The 21,333-nt window shown below is 34.9% G+C and overlaps 1 protein-coding gene and 1 pseudogene across 9 annotated transcripts in view; one reads left to right on the top strand and one right to left on the bottom strand.

Annotated features, from left to right (window-relative positions):
- LOC143240927 (uncharacterized) overlaps positions 1-15,978 on the bottom strand; it is a 169,920-nt pseudogene extending 153,942 nt beyond the window's left edge. Inside the window, exon 1 of the transcript XR_013022056.1 lies at positions 15,840-15,978. The product of XR_013022056.1 is annotated as an uncharacterized LOC143240927 (transcript). The remainder of the gene's footprint in view (positions 1-15,839) is intronic.
- An 11-nt stretch (positions 15,979-15,989) lies between these two features.
- Positions 15,990-21,333, top strand: part of LOC143240954 (sodium channel modifier 1-like) — a 29,647-nt gene continuing 24,303 nt past the window's right edge. For all 8 annotated transcript variants that reach the window (XM_076484281.1, XM_076484311.1, XM_076484315.1 and 5 more), the window contains exon 1: positions 15,990-16,115. The gene's annotated coding sequence lies outside the window, so the exon portion shown is untranslated. The remainder of the gene's footprint in view (positions 16,116-21,333) is intronic.

Genomic DNA, 21,333 nt, shown 5'->3' with positions numbered 1-21,333 from the left:
ATACAAATAGAAATAACGAAAGCGATATGTGGGTGCTCAAGGCCACTACGCCCCACATCTATAACACCCTTCACTGCCTCCAGACAATTTTGGGAGGGTAACTGCTCTCAATTACTCAATATTTTACTTGATAACATTTAAGATGTAAGCGTTACTAATAAAAAACATAGTTTTTGGATAATAAAAATAATCAACCTATTTTAAAATATCTAAAAAAATTGTGAATAAATAAATAATATTCAAACATTTGATTTGATCACATTGTACACCATAATTCCATTAAAAGATATAATCTTTGTTTTAAATTAATTAATATAACAGTTCTGTTATTTTTATAGAACTGAAAGAAAGAAAATTTAGCTCCAAAACCATAAAATATTATGTTTCTGTATTCACAATAATCATATAGTTTTCAACAAACAGGTTTTAAACAAGTAATTGGAGTTCCAATGGCAGCGAACTAATCCTATTGTATAGTAAATTTATATCTTTACTATTATGAGAATATATTTATTGAAAAAATACACAAATTCAGATATTTGTATTTTAACTTACAGACATAAATGATTTGATTAATGTAAATAATCCTGAAATAAATAATGTTATTAACACTATTTATCCAGCAGAACTAGAAATTGAAAATACTTCAATATGTTATACCGAAGTACATTATTTAGATTTAGAAATTTAAATGATTGATAAGGATATCAATGTAAATATTTTTGATAACAGAAAATATTTTGCCTTTCCAATTTATGGTTTACCCTTTTTATAAAAGCAACTTAACATACCCTTCTGTTATAAGCATTATAACTTCGCAATTAGGCCCGGCATGGCCAGGTGGTTAAGGCACTCGACTCGTAATCCGAGGGTCGCGGGTTCGAATCCTCATCACACCTAACATGATCGCCCTTGGGGGCGTTATAATGTGACGGTCAATCCCACTATTCGTTGATAAAAGAGTAGCTCAAGAGTTGGCGGTGGGTAGTGATGACAAGCTACCTTCCCTCTAGTCTTACACTGCTAAATTAGGGACGGCTAACGCAGGTTTAGAGTATTCACAGAAACCAGGTTATTGTAGAAGGTATGACGCATTCACATCTACTTATCTGTAAACCAAACCAATATCCCAGACAGAAAAAAAGCTTCAAGTCAACATTTAAATTTTGAAAATTTCGATAGAGCGAGCATGGCCCAGTGTTTGGTTCGGGCTGTATATCCGGGGAGAGGGGTCCAAAGTTTGTGTCCCGTTACCTCTTAAAAATTCACTCTCTTTAGTTTGGAGCCATAGATGAATTGTTTGGGTGATGACCAAATGTCGTTACTTGGTCTGACAGAAGGAGCTCAAGATTTGGCGGAGGGTGTTGTTTACGAGCTGCCTTTTCCTATGTTTGTAAGTTCAAAATTAGCGACAGCTAGTGCAAGTGCTCCTGCCGTAGTTTCGCACGAATGTCTGAAAAGCAAAGAAATATTAGTTAACCATCACCAAAGAGAACCTTCGATTAAGAATTAAACTTGTAACTTTGTTGCCGTAAACCTCCTCGCTGGCTCGGCATGGCCCAGTGGTTAAGGCGCTCGACTCGTAATCTGAGGGTCGGGTGTTCGAACAGCCCGTCACACCAAACATGCTCGCCCTTTCAGCCGTGGGATCGTTATAATGTGACGATTAATCCCACTATTCGTTGGTAAAAGACTAGCCTAAGAGTTGGCGGTGAGTGGTAATGACTGTCTGCCTTCCCTTTAGCCGTGCACCGCTAAACTGGGGACGGCTAGCGCAGATAGCCATCGTGTATCTTTACAACCTCACCCACCCATAACCACTGGGCTACTTTAATCTAGAAATGGGATCGTTAGTGACATTATAACGCCCCAACAGCTGAAAGGGTGAGCATACTCGATGATGAAATTTAAACCCTCGACCTACAAATTGAGAATCGAAGATCCTAAACACCAAGCTTTGCCAGGGTCTTTGTTTCAGCATATAGTTTCATTATAGACTACCTCCGCTCTGTCAACCTTGGGAAATCTAACCTTGGATTTTAGCTTTGTGTGTCAAAAAATTTAACGCCGACCAATTGAAAAAAGTACATATAATTAATATTAGCAGAAACATAAGTTTTCCATTTAAAAGTCCGCACAAACGTCCTTTTAATTTATTTGTACCATAGAAAAGTAATCATAAGAAATTTAATATTTTAACCAATTTTGGTATTAGAAGGAAAAGGAAACAGGGACTTGTTTCGTTAAGATTACACGCGCACGTTTGGCACTTGTATGAAGTAAAACACTTCAAAATGGATGCCCAAACTGTATTAGATTTTACTGTGATAAACACACAAAAACTTCATTCCAACAAGATGACTAAACGCTCACGTACTTGCTGGTGATTAAACTGGTTTAAATAACGAAGAACCACGAGATTAATCATCAGTTTAAATTTACTTGTTTAAACAACAATTCACGTGTCTCTATCTCTCTCTCTCTCGCTCGCAGGCCTGGCATGGCCAAGCGCGTAAGGCGTGCGACTCGTAATCCGAGGGTTCGCGCCCGCGTCGCGCTAAACATGCTCGCCCTCCCAGCCGTGGGGGTGTATAATGTTACGGTCAATCCCACTATTCGTTGGTAAAAGAGTAGCCCAAGAGTTGGGGTGGGTGGTGATGACTAGCTGCCTTCCCTCTAGTCTTACACTGCTAAATTAGGGACGGCTAGCACAGATAGCCCTCGAGTAGCTTTGTGCGAAATTCCAAAACAAACATACAAACAATCTCTCTCTCGATGTTTGGATAAAAAAAGTTCATACCCTGGAGGGTCAGGTTTTCTATGACCTCTTCCTCCTCCCCATACTTATGTTCTTGCCAGATTAGTATTTGTAATTGTAGAACTGAATATTATTTTGATCCTTTTCAGGGCAATATTCATGTATTGTGGCACATATATAGTTATTATTTTATTCTATCAACAGAATGTCAAGTTTGTTGGTTGCATTTTTTATTATTATTTAATATTTCTTATTTTATTATTATTATTTTATTTATTTATTTTTATGTATTTATTTATTATTTGTTATGTTTTATTTATTTTAATGTTTTTATTTATTATTTGTTATGTATTTATTTATTATAATGTTTTTATTTATTATTTGTTATGTATTTATTTATGATTTGTTATGTATTTATTTACTTTTATGTTTAAAATATAAATTAACTGTGGAGAGATATTTAGGACTAGCTTCATCATGTATGAAGTACCTATCTAGTTCGCATAGTAATTCGTTCTCCGTCCAATTCTTATCGAAGTACATTATTGTACTATGTAGGAGCCTATCTGGTACGGTTGGTATGTTAGAATATTTATGAATGAACTGAGATGATATAGTTCTTGGAACTCTGTACGCAGTTGTGAGGAGTGTGTTTTGGATTGGTTGTAGTTTGGTTTTAATGATTTTATTGCTTACAGTTATCCATGCTGGAGCTGCATAATCTATTACTGGTCTAATATATGTTTTATAGATTTTTAATAAGTTATCTGTAGATGCTCTACTTTTCTTACCAGTTAGACTCCTAGCATAGTTAGTTCTTCGCCAGACTTTATTTTTAATTTCGTTAACATGATTGATCTAATCTAATTTTGAATCATAGGTCAGACCTAAAAATTTTACCGATGGGGCAGTCTGAAGTAGCGTGCCATTCATATATAATTCTGGCTGTTTCTTTGTATTTTGTCAATTTCATAAAGACTTCGAGTTGTGTTTTTGCTGTGTTTATTTTTATTCTATATTTTTGACAGTATTCACTTATTCTATCTAGTTGCGGTTGTATGTTAGTGGCTGATATCGTGGGTGTTACAGCACTTTTCCAGACTGCCACATCATCTGCGAACTGTGAAGAGAATCCATGATTCGGATCCTTCAGTGGCATATTGTTTACATACATGATGAAGAGTATAGGGCTATCCACCCCTCCCTGAGGGACACCAGCTTCTGGAGTAAAGTATTCAGAAAATGTACCCTCAACATTTACTCTTCACTTTCTATTTTCCAAAAAGTTAGATAACCAGCGAATAATTCCTCGCGGTAGTTCCATTTCATTCATTCGGAACCTTAGTCCATCGTGCCATACAGTGTCGAATGTTTTCTCGATATCAAGGAAGCAAGCGACAGTACATTCTTTTTTATTTAAGCTATCTATTATGGTTTCGGTTAATCTGATTAGGTGATCTGTCGTTTGTTTAAATTTCCTGAATCCATTTTGTTCTTTTGGTAATTTTGATGTTATCTCCAAGAATGTGGAGAGTCTATCACTGATTATTCTTTCGAGAATTTTGCCAACACAGCTGGTCAGGCTGATTGGTCGGTAGCTATTAGGTTTATTCGCTGGCTTTCCTTCCTTATGGAACATTAATATATTAGCAAGATTCCAAGAAACTGGGATGTATCCTGAGGATAGAGATAGGTTAAAAAGTGATTTTAGGTGGTCAAACAATTTCAGAGTGCCCTTTTTTAGAAGAATAACTTGTATTTCATCTTCATCTGGAGCTTTGTTTTTTGTGTTTTTTATTGCTTCGAGTAGTTCTTGAAGGGATATTTCATTTGTTAGTAACGTGTTTGCATAATCTGTGTTAGGTCTTGTGTTTGTCTCAGTTATGTTTATTGAAAAAATTGGTTCAAATTGTTGTTTATTGTTTAATATATGGTTAGTGACTTTATTGTAGAAATATGTATCCATATCTGGATCAGTGTGAGTTTTAAAAGTATTTTGAAGTTGAACTTTGAAAGCTTCGGCTATTTCTTTATTTGTGTGTGCTATTGTATTATTATGTTCGAGTGTAGGATATTTCTTTGGGACTGTATTATCATTGATGAGTCTTTTAAGGCGTGACCAGAATTTTTTCGGGTCAGTTTTATCATTTAGTTTTGAGCAGTAGTTGTCCCATTTATCTTGTTTTTGTTGTTTTATTTGTGTTCTGATGTGATTTCTAATATTGCTTATTTGCGTTTTAGTTTCTCTGTTTCTTGTAATCATGTACTGTCTTCTTAATTGTCTTCGTTTTTTGATTATATTGAACATTTCTGTGGTGGGTTTCCATGTGTTGTTTGTTGTTTTATGGTGTTGTTAACTTGGCTGCTTCCTGAAGGCACTCCGTAATTGTTTGACAGTAATTATCCATTACAATATGTGTTTTAACTTCTTTTATAACTTTATTAGGTAATAGGTTGTCTAATTCCTATTTATAATTTTGCCAATTTGCTTTACTGTAATTAAATTTTTCTTTCCTAAATGTTATATTTATATGGGGGGCGAGATCGAAGATGCAATATATTGGTAGGTGATCACTATCAACATCTTTTCCTACCTGGAATTTTATTAATTTTTGACTCAGATTATATGTGCAAATACACAGGTCAAGTATATCACTGGAGTTAGTGGCATACGCTGTATGTGTAGGGGTGGTATCATTTAATAAGACTATAATGTTATCATCTATGAATTGTAATAGACTTCTACCATTGTTGTTTGAGCTCCGGCATCCAAAGTTAACATTTTTACTATTTAAGTCACCCATAACTACTTAAAGGATATTACTTGCTAAACCAATAGTCCAAAAATATCATGAAACATTTCGTAATTTACTCTACACGCCCTAACAAACAGAATAAACGCGAATTGAAAAACAAACTGAAATGTATTACATGATATCAGCTGAGATTTATAAAACTAATTGATTAATTGCAAAAAGTACATAAATAGAGCGAGTTTTTCTGCGTTGATTGTTTGTACATGCTACAGTCTGTCAATTGACCTGCTATTGGCTCAGAATAATAAGGTCTATTGAGGTCGTAAATAACATATTCAAGAGGCAGAGTTGCGTATGTACAAGTTTAGTGAGAGCTCTGGAGATCTATTCAAAACTACCACCACTCTTGTACGTGACATCAACCTATATGGAATTTGGTAAAAAAACAACTACAAAAAAATCTTCACGTACAATTGACAATTAATGAAGCCTCAGTCTGTTAACTAAAGCTTTAGTTTAAATTTCTTACATTCCAACTGGAGTTGAATAATGAAGCTTACGAGTTTAATAAATCCATGATGACGAGAAACCCATTTGAAATAAAAATGTATTCTCAAGATGGCTGGTATGGGTATTAAAACTTTAATTAAAATAAAGTACAGAACAACGTTTCGACTTTCTTAGGTCATCTTTGTGAACCCGAATATGACCTAAGAAGGTGGAAACGTTGTTCTCTACTTTATTTTAACTGAAATGTTAATACCCATACCAGCCATCTTGAGAATACGAGGTTAATAAATGCTTATTTTTCATAAAATGTTTAACTTAACAATTGATAATTATATAAGAGAGTTAGAAAAGCCTGCTGGCATCGTTTATATTTTATTTTCTTCGGTTTCCCTACTGTCGTCTACAAAGATTCCAGAAACATAAACGTTAAACTCCAAAACAAAACGAAACTTCGATCGCATGTAGACCGTAACTAAATCGACTATCACTCTGAGCCAGTCAGATGCTAAATGACGGACTATTGTTATCCGTTGATATGATGTTTTAACTGACAATTAAACCTGAAGACTGCTGCAGTCGGTTAAGCATTAATTTTGCTTTAGTATAACATTGAAAAACTTCAGATGCAACTATGCTACTAACAACAAGAAACCTGCTGCGTAATTTATTGTGTGGCCATATGTATTATATTATGCTCAAGTTATTCTACATACATATGCTCAACATATACTGAAGTCTAGAAACTAAAAGCATCACCCATAGCACTTCTCTAAAAGATTAGTCGTGCTGCTGACGTCCTTTCGCTGATTGGCTCGGGAAAAGTTATCATAAACAAACGACCTTGTTTTAAAAGGTTTATTAGTCAGGAAAACAGAATTAATATGTCAATCAATTTCCATTTTGTGTTTCAAGTTTAAATGATCACATGCAATAACAGGAAGCATTCAATGTGGGCTTAACCTTCTAGGTAAATACCACGTTTATTGAAGATAAACGCTTTGAATTCGAAGTGCGTTTTATGAGAATTATGCTGAATTATTTTGCACACGATCTGTACAAAAATGACCTACTGGGTGAATTACATTGCTGCTGCATTTGTTATAAAAAATGGCTCTAAAGTCTTCTCTCCTGTTAACATTTATAACAGAAATAAAAATTCATTAAGGCCACTTAACGTTAAACTGAGACACCAACATTAGTTTTATGTTTATACGACAGCATTGTAAGGGCGTTATATGTAAATACTGTCAAAGAGCAATGAAACCAATATCATGTGATGAATATGTGTAGAACTGTAAAGAGATAATGTATTTATCCTTGGATATCAATGTAGGTTCCGACGTGGACATTACCCTAAAAGAGGTCAGAGTAAGAGCAGGATATTCTGACCCTCATGTAGTATTTAAATTTATATTCACCCAAAACAGTAAATAGGGGGGAGAAAGATGTCCTATGGATCCTGACCCTCCCAGGTCTATAAGGCCTGAATACTGATTATGAGACGAGAGAGCTATTGCCTTGAGCCCCGAATAAATATCAAGGAATAATTCATGCATTGTTTACTGAAGAGTGTCAGTACATTTACGTTAAATATTCCTCACTGAAGATGTATTAATTACAAATCTCTCCTAGTTTGTACTGGATGGTATCCTATGTTGTTGACACGTATTAGTTCAATTTAGCTGGCATATGTATACTCAAGTTGTACAGTAACAAGTTCTTCAGGACTTCTTAATTTGCCCAAATTCAGCTAATTCCCATTTTCGGACGCTTTATTAGATCTTTGTTGTTCCTAGGTTTGTTTGGGCTCTGAGATTCATCTTCAGAGTGTCATCTCTTTTGCTCATTACAATCTGTTGATTGATGTCCACGTTTTCCACACTTGCAGCAGTTCCCTTATTTGTTGTTCTTTGGGTACAGTTTTTACTTCCTACAGACTTATGTCACCAGTTCCAGGAAATATATCCTTTTATGTTGCACTCGAAACGTCTAACATCCTGTAGTTTACTTTACTGAAGAAATATTCATTTAACTAATCTTTTCAATTCACCACAGGGAGTTAGACTCATTGACTTGTGGAATGGTTTCTTTAAATAATGCACTCCGTATCTCATTTGGGGCACATGTAGTATTCTCATGTTCAGATTATCATCTCCTGGACTTATTATTGATCTGGAAACCCAGATATTTCTGAATGGAGCTTTAAGTAGTTTATTTACAACTTTAATTGATTCAAGTACGATTACCATAGCTTCTAACAACGTTCACCTACTTTGTTTACGCATAATATCCATAGTCTCCAACCCTGTGAATTGGTCGAACGCCAATAAATTCATCACTTCCATTGAAGGTAACTATATAAGGTAACTGAATAAGTATTTCCATATTTCCAATGACATCAACTAAAGGCCTCATCATTCCTCCTCTTTCTGCTTATTATTGATTGCTTTGCTTTAGAAGCTTTCTTCTGATGTCAACTCTATTGAATAGGTAATTACCAATGTCTGATAGTTGTGTTTATGTGTTGGAAATTTACATATTTGTTTTATTTTGAAACTTTTTCTTTTAAATAATCAGCGAGATGAACAAGTTATTATTCACTATTCTTATTCATTTTGAATATTACTTCAAACTGTGTTACATATAAAACCACACTACATTTTTTATCATAATCGTTTGGTTTCTCAACTGGATGACGTGGTCGAGTTAGTCAACCTTATTCTGTAGCTTGATTTAGTTAGAGTATTCCAGAAAGTTCCTGCAAATGTAGTGGTGCATTAATGGCGGAAACAGATGCAGAAAATACGGGTTTCCCAACTTCACGTAGCTTATGTAATGATATATGAAATTTAAATTCTTGAGTGGATGCTTACAGAATTGTGACAGTTATATCCTTGCATTTGTCATATCAGTTTCCAGATGTTTTATTTCATTGTCAATGTCCTTCTGTTTCAATAAAAAGAAATCACGGTTTTAATAATTCAACGACTTCGCTAATTTCACTGAGTAACTGTATAATAAGTAAACATTTATTTCCTAGGTTAACTCATGTTTTAAACTGTTCGTTTCCAACACGTTCAAGGAAATTCCAGTTATTAAATCACGCCCATCACGTGACGTTAAACCCGCCAAGTAAAATTACAAATATCTAAATTAAGATTCATTGTCTAAAACATATTTATAAAGCCCTATGTTCCTATAGGGATTTATATGCTCAATAATAATTTACTCAAAATCATACTGGTAGAAAAATATAATGTGATTTTTTTGTTCAAACGTTATACGGATATTATGTAAACTGTAAATTACAAAGAACTACTTATAAACTTTGCTGCATAGCATCAGCTAACTGAATATAAAATGTATCCTTTTTTAAAAATGTGTCAAATATAACACCTGCCTTTTATTTTTCCACAAAAAAAGTAAATTATTTGAAAATAAAATATCCATGTTTAATTTTTATTTCATTCTTTCGGACCTAAGATCCGAAACCTGTTTTGGATTTTTTCCAAACTAAGTATCATTTTACAACTGCGTTTATTGCATTTCGAATTTATGTTTAGGTGATGTAGTCTACTAAACAACAAAATTATTCCCTTACAATTTTATTCCAAATAATAGCCTCAATAACGTCTAAGTTATTATTTTCCAAATTCTCAACCACCACCCCATCCGTCAACAGCGATCTCGTAGCGTTTTCTTTTATATCAGAAATTAAGTACAGCAAATCACAATTCTAAACATTGAAGAAGCAGAGATAAGTAGCGTGAGATATTTACTTCAAAATATTTACTTTCGTCGTTATGCTTGAATCTCTTTTGTACGCAATAAATTTCTGTGTAAACTTGAGGAATTACTTGCAACAGTAAAGAACAGATTGAATTGAACTTAACAGCTGTGTTTAAGGCTTTCCACTTGGCTGATTCCTTCTATTCTTCCTAACTAGAAACATGTTGCTGTATGCTAGTACGAACAAAATAAACAAGGATTAATATTGAAATCTTCTTGGCAACTTCTCACTTTTGTATTGCTCACATTATATACAATTACTTAAAACTTTATATTTCTTGTTGAATTTATAGAGTTAGCAAAGCATGAAACCATGTAGTACCATGCTGATTCGTTCCCCAGGATACACCTTTCTTCAGATAACGAGCAGCTATTTAGAGAAAAGTATACTCGGATATCTCTCTACGTTATATTTGCTCGAAACTGTGAATGAATGTTGTATGTTTAAACTTTTCATCCTCGAAGAGGACACGAACTCTTCATACACATAGTTTAGCTGTGTATCAAATATTCTAGGAAAAAAAGAAAGAAAGAGCGCCAATCGTGTAGTTCTTGTCGATATGAAGTTAGAATTACTGTTATTATATTCGGATATTCACAAAAGTTTATAACCAACAGGAACTTTATTGTGAATTTTTCTTTGTGTTTTATTTAATAGTTTAAAGTATAAATACAATGTATCTTTGTGTTGAACTGCTGGAGATAGTCCACAGTCTAATATCAAATGTATCCGTGCGTATCTTCTTACAAATTCAGTAAAATCAACTCAAAAAATATTTTAATTTTACATAACCTGCATTGTAATAAACCTATAACATCTTCATCTTATTAACATGGCAATAAGTTGATATTTTGATAGCCCTACGAAATCATGAGTTATCGACAATGTATTAACTCATCTTTCTATAATTTGTGTGAAATTTGTTTGTGTGTTTGTCTTTAACTTATCCCAGGTTTTTGTATTTGAACCTATCAGATATGGTTTAATCAACAAGAAATGACTGAGGACATGTCTAAACGTTGTTTTTTCTTTTAAAATGTATATATTTCATAGCTCCACTGCTAACTAAATACAGATCAGTCAGTGAGAGTGACCACTAGGGATACTGGTAGGATCTATCCAGTTTTTCTTTTATTACGAGGAGTATACATACAGTCCATGTTGTTTCAATCATAACTGTCATACTTAGGACAGAAACAGAAACGCTATTTATATCCATAACTAGTAGACCGTCGATTTTATGTTTGCATTTCGTTTTCAAACCCCACCACTCATTTGAAGGATTTATTTTTCACATATTGTTTAAACGTACTTTCAATATAGACACACCTCTCTATGAACTCGACAAACGAATCATATCATATAAATGACATGTTAACTATTATAAACCTCCACTGTTCGTTGCACGAGTATATCTGCTAGCAAAATGAACTCGATATTTCAAACTTACTCTCAGGGCGTGTAGCTTATCTCTATTCCTTCTGAAAAATTACTTAAATATAAAAATAATGCCACTTACATTTTTGTATCTTCGCCCCAGCATCAAGTAAACACTGTTCAGATTTTCTGAGATTTTTTTGTATTTTATAAAATACATCACTGAAAATGTTGCATAACTTAATTTACCTACATAGTTTACGTTGGTCCAGCATGGCCAGATGGTTAAGGCACTCGACTCGTAATCCGAGGTTCGAGGATTCGAATCCCCGTCATACCAAACATACTCGCCCTTTCAGCTGTGAGGGTGTTATATGTGATGGTCAATCCCACTATTCGTTGGTAAAAGAGTAGCCCAAGAGTTGGCGGTGGGTGGTGATGACTAGCTGCTTTCCCAAAATTAGGGACGGCTAGTGAAGATAGCCCTCGAGTAGCTTTGCGCGAAATACAAAAACAAACAAACAAACAAGCTTTGCGCAAAATTCGAAACAAACCAAATATAGTTCACAACTAAAAAAATTATTACATACGTAAATTAGAGAAGACTAAATAACACGACAGTTCATAAGGAGGTCACAGAATAGGCCCGGCATGGCCAAGCGCGTTAAGGCGTGCGACTCGTAATCTGAGGGTCGCAGGTTCGTATCCCCGTCGTGCCAAACATGCTCGCTCTTTCAGCCGTGGGGGCGTAAAAATGTGACAGTCAATCTCACTATTCGTTGGTAAAAGAGTAGCCCAAGAGTTGAAGGTGGGTGGTGATGACTAGCTGCCTTCCCTCTAGTCTTACACTGCTAAATTAGGGACGGCTGTTACAGATAGCCCTCGAGTAGCTTTGTGCGAAATTCAAAACAAAAGTCACAGAATAACAAACGAGGCCAATGTGGTGCCTCAGGACAAGTTTAGTGGTATATCAGTGAAGGAGCAAAGCGACTAATATAGGTTAAAGTAAACGAAAACAACGTGTTGAGAGAGAGAGGAATTATCTAACTATTATTATTGTAAAATATATGAATCAAAATATAAGTGTTTTTTTCATAAATCTAACCTTTCTTTAGTTTTATAAAATTTAGAATCCATGATATTTCTTACACAATCTAAATTACAAAAATATGTTAATAGGTTGACATTTTAAGTAACACACGTTGTCTTACTTGTGCATATCCACATTAATATTGTTTAATTATATTAGGATTTGTTACACAAAATTCCTAAAGGCAAAAAAGCGGCAAGTCTTTCTTAGTAGCTTCACAATGGTAAAATTAAATGCTTGGTTTAGTTTGTTTTTGAATTTCGCACAAAGATACTCGAGAGCTATCTACGCTAGCCGTCCCTATTGGAGCAGTGTAAAACTAGAGGGAAAGCAGCTAGTCATCACCACCCACTGCCAACTCTTGGGCTACTCTTTTACCAACGAATAGTGGGATTGACAGTCACATTATAACACCCTCACGGCTGAAAGGGTGAGCATGTATTTCTGCGACGGGAATTAGAACCTGCGACCCTCGGATTACGAGTCGAACGCCTTAACACGCTTGGTCATGCCGGGTCCGCCTAGTTCAGTTGTTGTCACAATATATAGGTCATGGTCTCATTACAGAAACATGAATAACATTTATCGGTATTTCCTTATAACAATGAATTTTACTGATCATAAAGATCTGCGATTGTTTTTTTGAAGGTTAATAACCTTTCGTTACAGTCTGAACCCTTTTTTATCTTTATAGCATTTCCTTAACCGTTTTATTCAATTATCAAAAAGTTTTCTTAAGAAATTCTTATAAGCAGAATAACGTTTTATTTTCGTTAATCATAATTTTATTATATTCGTACAAAAAATTGAAGAGTATTATATTATGAAATTTACATCCTCCTTTGTATCTCGCTGGTACAGCGGTAAGTCTACGGATTTACAGTGTTAAAATCAGTGATGCAATTCCCCTCGGTTGGTTCAGAATCCAGCCCGATGTGGCTTCGCTGTAAGGAAACACACCCGCACCCATATCTTCCCTTAAATCAATACGTCAGTTTACCAGATATTTTACGCCCATTTATTTTTAAATTAGAAATATCTAAAGAAGAAAAAACAAAACCCTTATTGAACTCCAATAACTGTAGTTAAAAATGTGAGTAATTAATAGCAAAGAAAGTTGTTTGTTTGTTTGTTTTTGAATTTCGCACAAAGATACTTGAGGGCTATCTGCGCTAGTCGTCCCTAATTTAGCAGTGTAAGACTAGAGGGAAGGCAGCTGGTCATCACCACCCACCACCAACTCTTGGGCTGCTCTTTTACCAACGAATAATGGGATTATCTGTCACATTATAACGTTCTCACGGCTGAAAGGGCGAGCATGTTTGATGTGACCGAGATTCGAACTCACAACCCTTAAACGCCTTAACCCACCTGGCCATGCCGGGCCTTCTTGTAGTCAACATAGGAAATAGTTCGGCATAAAAACTAATTCACTTCTGTTCTGAGTATAATTTAGGGTTTGAGGGTCATACTTTTCTGAACCGTATTTTGCATATTTTAGTACGTTTCCGCTCATTTTTAACACAAAATAATAAAATAATAAAAATGATACACGTACAGATAGACTCACAATCTATGAAGTGAGGCTTACGTTTTGCCCATTTTTTTTTAACTTCATTTAATTTAATTTTCTGTTTACTTACGTTATTGTTATGGAATTATTTTACCTTATATTTCCTTAATTGTCATCTCATTACCTTATACTACCCGGTAAATAAAAAAGCAAGTGCGCTGACGGTTAGATTTTTTTAAAAAAAAGGTAGAACCTGTAGTTGGTCCTTGTAAATTTCAACACTTGAAGCTGTGGATGTGTTATTAGAGTAACAGTCAATTCCTTAGTGTGGATGATAAGTAGCAGGTTGTTATTGACTGGTTAGTTATCTTGGATTTCGTTAGAAGTTTAATATTAGCCTGAGTAGCTTTGCCGTAAATACGAAATACAGTACAAAACTTCATTATTATTTGTTTCTCCAGTGTTTTTTATTTACTACTGTCGCTTTGAACTGAAGATAGATTTGGGCCCAGCATGGCCAGGTGTTTAAGTCATTCGACTTGAAATCTGCTGCTCGATGGTTCAAATTCTCGCCACACCAAACATGCTCGACCTTTCAGCCATTGGAGCGTTGTAAGTTCGGTCAATTCCACTATTTGTTGATAATATAGTAGTCCAAGAGTTGGCGGTGGGTGGTGATGACTAGTAGTCTTCCCTTTAGTCTTAAACTGCTAAATTAGAGACGGATGGTGCAGAATGCCCTCGTATAGCTTTGCGCGACATTCAAACCAAACCAAACCGGAGACAGATTTTGCGTTAAATTTTTTTAGTTCTATGGGATTATTTTGTGTCGAGACATAAAAAGAAGTTTAAATAATGTATACAGTACGTGCAACGTCGTGCGTATACATATGCACAAGGGCAGACAGAGTACACATTTCTTCAGCTCAACAATCTAAGTGTAATCGTGTTCTTTACCTGCTGATAAAATAATAAGACAATGGCGTTGCTTAGACACTTTACATAAGAACATAAAGTGTTCTTTAAGTGTTTTACCCAGGAAGTGGCGGTGGGTGATGTTGATTAGCTGTCTTCCCTGTAGCCAGTCAGTTGAAAATTAGGGAGAATTAAAGTAACTTTGCGAAAATATCTTAAACAAACAAGTTTTGATAGAATTTAACTGTTGACCTTATCCACTGAGGTGGAGAAGGGGTTATTGCAACAGAGCCCATGTGTTTTTATCTTTCTATCTGTGTTTCCGCGCGTATCTAAAAAACTAATAGACTGACATAGAAGAAATTTTTATATAAGATGGGAAGTCATTGCGTGACAGTCTTTCCCAAGTTTGGTTTGGATCCAAATCCGGACTCGGATTCTGGATTGCTTTGAAATATTTTTTATAATGGGGACATCAAGCATTATCGCGGTTTGGAGTTAATAACTGTGTAAAGTGTAATAAGATGTATACCACATATCATGGGCACATTAGGGTTAAGACTTCTCATCATATTATAAGAAGATGATCTAGATTACTGATCATTCTGGATCTGAAAAGGATTTTCTGTGTTTTCACGTTATCCAATATAAACACATGCAACTTCAAAACGCGAGACGAGGGTACGCAATCTCTGTGATTGTTCTGGTTAATACATATATACTTTATACCTGAATTTACAATACTTTGCGGTATAGTTTGTATCAAGTACAGCTCGCCAAATACCAGTGTTGTCTTTTATTCTGTTTTCTGTTCTATATTAACATTAGTAATAATTCTGCGTTTCAAAAGTGATTTTCAATCACTTTACTGACATTGAGTTACCGACGATAGAAGTAAGATTCAAAATCAGTGTCCCTACGCCTCAGACAGGAAACAAGTTATTTACTAATTGTCACCACACATTGTTCAAGAACATTGTTTTACGTTTTCATACAGTAAACTATTTTCTTACTTTTAACATTTATATATAGACTTCGTCGAAAATTCAGAATTAAAATCTGCTATGATCTAGAAATGAATAATATGTGGCAAAGAAATGATTAATTAACTTTGAAAGTCAAAAACTTACCGTCAGTATCTCCACCTATTTCCAACGGGTACAACGTGGACACGAGCTCAAATGGCCAACTTTTTTACAAGCCTGCTTGTTTCCAGTCTTTCAGGAGCCTCTACTCAAATAATCAAGTTTGGTGCAAGCTTGCTCGGTGCTAACGAATTCTAACGATCGAGCCATGTGCATGACCGCCGAGTGGAGTTGGAGTTTTCTTGTACCGGAAATTACGATCTTTTCGCGCATGCTTCTCCACTTCAAGGCCTTATAGGGACAAGAAACGCCATTTGACAGGTACGTATGATAAAGCGCTTAATAACCTGCGTGAAAAAGTTTCATTTAACAGCGTTGCAAAATTACTTACTCTATTTTCAATCCCAGCCACCTATTTGGCCACAGACTTATCCACATATCCATTGGATTTTTAACCCCTCTTCATTTCCCATCAAGCAACAAGTCTTCAGATTTCGTAATATATTTTGTCCGTTGTAAAATATATTATTTTCCGAACTTGTTAAATAACTTATCCTTGTAGTTCGCACGTGGAAAATTATTAGGTATTGTTCCTGCGATGATTGTTAAAGAGTGTGTGTGTGTTTCTAAGTGCGTGTGGGTATATTTCTGTTCAAATTAATATATGATAATTAATGTACGCTTCTGTTTAAAAACATACAAAAGGCGAAACGATTATGCAGAGACTATGAATAGAGGAAGCGGGTTCAAACTTCTTTTCTTCCAAAAACCTGTAGATGGCAGTACGATCAACATTTTTAGAACCCCAGGAAAAATGTGCCCAGCACAAATAAGGGAACATAACGCGTATGTACATAACTTTAAGCACTTGTATAGTCGATTACAAGCACAGGGAAACGTGCTATAGAATCTCCATAAACCATACAATTGTTGTCCTAGGTTGTACTGTAGATAGTTCCCCAAAACTCTAAGGTAAGAGATTCTAAAGACTGTATAATATAGACACTGGAAGTCACCAAGATATTATCAGCACTTGTTCTAACATTTCATGAAAGTTCTTCCAACTATCTTTGTGTTCAACCTTTGCGTGAAAACTGTAAACAGTTTGTCATTCAGAGAACCAACCAACCAAGACAGAGTAAACTCTAACAAAGAATTATTGAATTTCTTCTTGAGAGGATAGCCATGAATATTACCAATTCATTTCCAAAGGCTGCTAGAGGACATTAATACATACTCGATACCATCATCTATTTCATGAAAAAAGATGTTAATTATCAATTAGTTGATACATTAGTGTAGTCTGTAACTGATGTGTTGATGAAGCACTGAATAACATGTATTGGAGCACCAGAGAAGATTTACATCATTTCAACCATCCATTGATTACATGGTTTATTTAAATGTTTAAGTCGCTCGATATGCCCTTTCATTCTCAATCATATGGTTTAGCAGAAGAAGTAATACAAACTACCAGTCATATGCTTGCAAAGTTATATTCCCAGCCACGACAACTGGAACGAACGATTTCCTTTCATTATAATGTCAAAGTAACTAAACATATTTCTACAGATAGTTCACATGAAATGTTAACGTTTGGGAAGGAAATACTAATCCTTGTTGACGGCCTCTCAGTGTCACAGTGATATATCTTCGGACTCACACTGCTGAAAACCTGGTTTCGACACCCGTGGTGGGCAGAGCATAGGTAACCCATTGTATAGCTCTGTGCTTAATTTTAAACATAACCCCGTTGTCATACAATTTCCACAGGTATACATCAAGTGGTCATGGTATGCAATAGTCAATATCTATGAGTTTGATTGTCAAAATCTTGGAAAGGCTATCTGATAACAGATAAAGTGTTGTGGAAAGACTTTAAAAGAATGGATGCACCAAGGGTATGAGATATAGCTATGGCTGCAATACAGAATTAGCTCAGATCTAGTTCAACAGGTTTATACCTCATACTTTTGCAGGCTGGCCCATTGATGTATGATTTACAGTGGAAACAAAACATGCAAAGGTGTGTGGAACATATCAATAATCCATGTTTGTGTGCCACAGATGAACTTCTCAAGTACAGGCCTGGTCAGGAGTTTGACATTAAGCCACGGAGGAAAGAGTTGAAAGTATCTATTTAACAGACCAAAATGAGTCAGGTGAGGAATGTTGGTATTAGAGATGAAATATAGCTTAGAAGCCGGCCATAGAAGTAATATTATTTGCAACGGATTTACTGTTATACATTTATTTTAATATCTGCGTTTGTTTCAGTTTGATGCATATAACATATATTGTTGGGTGTGTATTGCGTAAGTCCCGCCTATTCTCTACACCCTTGTGCAAATTAATTGAAACAAGAAGGAAAATTATGATTTTTTTCAATTTTTTTGCGTTTTATTTCTGAGAATCCAAAAATTACTCAGAAATTAATACATGACATGACCGCCTTTATTTTTCAGAAGATTATTAATCCGCTTTGGCATCAAGTCCACGAGTTGACTGCAACCTTTAATATTTTCTGGATTGCGGTACCACACCTCAATTATGGCCTGAATTAGCTTATCTTTTGCAATACAGTCTTTTCCCGAAGTCTTTCTTTACAAATTGACCAAAAATTTTCAATAGGATTTAAGTCTGGAGAGTTTCCAGGCCAGTCCAGCAGCTTTATTTGCGTTGTAGTTATAAAATTCTTCACAAGTTTCGATGTGTGGCACGGAGCCAGATCTTGCTGAAAATTGCCAGATTCATCTGGAAATCTCTTTTTCAATTCTGGAACGACTCTTCTCTGCAAAACTTCGATGCACTGTGGTCCTCGCATTATACCTTCTACGATATGTAAGCCTCCGACGCCAAAGTAGCTGAAAACATCTTCTTTAAGGAATGTTTTACGAACTGATTGATGTGAGGTTCTCGAAGTTTCTTATCTGGAGATCTGCGAAGATGCAGACATCTTTGACCCTGTACGAAGAAATGAGTCTCGTCACTGAATAACACCTTCCTCCATTGTACTTGCATCCAGTTATGTATTTCAGACCCCATTGATACTGTTTTTTCTTCATTGAGTTGGTAAGAAATTGTTTTTTGACTGGTCTTCTTGCCCTTCGATCGACATCAAGAAGCCTACGACGAACCGTTGAAGAGCTGACTTTTATTTCTTTGACCTCCAAATATCTTTTTTATGTGAAAAAATGACTATTAAAGGAAATCCGCGGGTCCAGCGAGCCTACACCGGCCGCCATGCTGAAAATATTGTAAAATGACCATTTGTTTCAATTAATTTGCACAAGGGTGTAAATTTTTTAAGATTTTCGAAAGCAGGAGTCAACAACATATGTTTTACGGAAACACTAGAGTATCTTCGAATATTGTTGAACTTTCATGAATCTCCCCTTAAAGTATATAAACCGACGTGCCAAGAGATAGTAATAGGATATTGTTTGGTCGCTATAGTCGGTATATTATAAGCCTCGGAAATTATAATTGTGACAAATGCTAATTAATCGAAAAAATACAGATATCTGACCAGGAACATTTATAAATTTCGAGCATTACGAACTGTTCAACTTCAGAGAATTAACTTCGGACGTTAGTATTTTCACGAAAACATTAAATATCTCTTTTCTTCTGGAAAATGTAAACCGATAAACCTCGTTAGACTAAACAAGAATAGAGCTAGCTGGCATTTCTGTCAAGTGAAGTATATCTATGTTTTAACATAAAATTAATTCGCTAGTAATGAACCTGGACCGTCGATAAGATATTCAGTTGCAGACCAAATAGAAGACTGAATTTGTGAATTTATAAAATTTTTGTTTAGAAATAATCATTTGTAATAACTTTTATTATAAATTCCATTGTGTTATTATTTGTATATTAAAACATTTGTGTTAAGAAAGAATATTGTGTGTGTGGGAAATATCATATATTTGATATATATTGACATTCAGTTAGCTTCTAAATTCAAATTACAGATTCCGTTTATTTCAAATCGAAATACGTTACGTACGTAACATATTTGAACAAAACAATTATAATAGGCCAGGAGAGATGCTTACTGTAGGATCACTGACTAATATGAAGTAGCAATCCCTGTTTTCCAATCTATCAAGTGTTGTTCACAGTAAAATTTATGTTCATTATAATCCGGTTTCCACTTGTTTATCACACAATCAGAACAGTTTGTAACCGTCCTTTTCTCCCTTCAAGTTATTGAGCAGAATTTCACAAAAGAAGATATCCTCCGGATTTCAGACGTTAGTTACTTTATATTCTTTATTAGCTAGGATAAATCACTGTGATTATATATCAATGGCTGAAATGGAATTGTAAGCCTTGTTTCCTTTGTTACTGTGAAGAAATGCTCTGATGTGAACTGTCGCATGTCTTTACAAGAGAATCATTCACCTGATTTAGCTGGGTGATGAAAACTCTATGGAAGATGCGACCTGTTATTTGATAGATTTTTCCTAAATACGTGGATTATTTATCAATTGAGCTGTGTTTCTTCTGAGTGGAAGTTAACAAACAGTAGTAACAACAGAACTGTTTATTCTGGCTTACGAACATTTTTGCTGAAAAGTCTGAGTTCACTGGAATTGTGATGTACGAATTGAAAAACGAATGAGTTTTATGCCTACTAGATTGAATCACATCATAGGACTACTGGTATCAAGACAGTATCAGAAAATAATTTGATAAAGTTATCAAAGTGATATACACTGCAGGCGAAAGCAGTCATTATAAGCTAATAGACTGTGTAAGCATTGTCACGTATATACCAATATATGTGTGTGGTATTTTATTGCATGCGTATACGAAAATTACATAAACTAATTCATGAGTGTTGTATAACACAAACGAATCAATTACACAAACAACACATCAGGCCTCCCAGTGGCACAAAGGTATGTCTGTGGACTCACACCGCTATAAACTGGGTTTTGATACCCGTGGTGGGCAGAACACATATTATCCATTGTGTACCTTTGCGCTTATTTTCAAACAAACAAACAACTCAACAGTAAGCAAGATGTATGTAAACAAAAAGGATTAGATCTCAATGTAACATGAAATTATCTGTAATAACTAACCTGTTATTTTCACTAATGCCTGTATGAGGATTTTTAAATTTTTAGTTTGAGATGTGTGACATTCAGTAAATTTTATGGAAGAAGTAAAAGAAACATAGATCTGTGCTATGTCGAAAATAAAATAATTTTATCTCTTGTTTTCTTTTTGCCAATGTAAATAGTCCGATTGATGTTAATTTAGATACTGGTGACTATCAGAAATTATCAATCGTATATGAAACTTAGACATCATAAGAAACGTAAACTTCATATATTCAGTGTTTTATTTGATTTGACAGACTACCTTCAGTCATGTGGATTGAAGGTGCTTTTATAAGTATAGTTTTAATAAATGTGTTTCAGGCATTGTTCAGTGAAAGGTGTAGTAATAATACAAGAAAATTCAGACTGTAAGTATGCTTAGGGAACGTAGTGCCCGAGTGATGAAAACCTTATAAATCATA

This window comes from Tachypleus tridentatus, chromosome 2 (genome assembly GCF_004210375.1).
Source record: "Tachypleus tridentatus isolate NWPU-2018 chromosome 2, ASM421037v1, whole genome shotgun sequence".
Lineage (NCBI taxonomy): Eukaryota > Metazoa > Arthropoda > Merostomata > Xiphosura > Limulidae > Tachypleus > Tachypleus tridentatus.
Note: the sequence above shows the minus strand (reverse complement) of the source record. Positions and strands in the feature narration are given on the sequence as shown.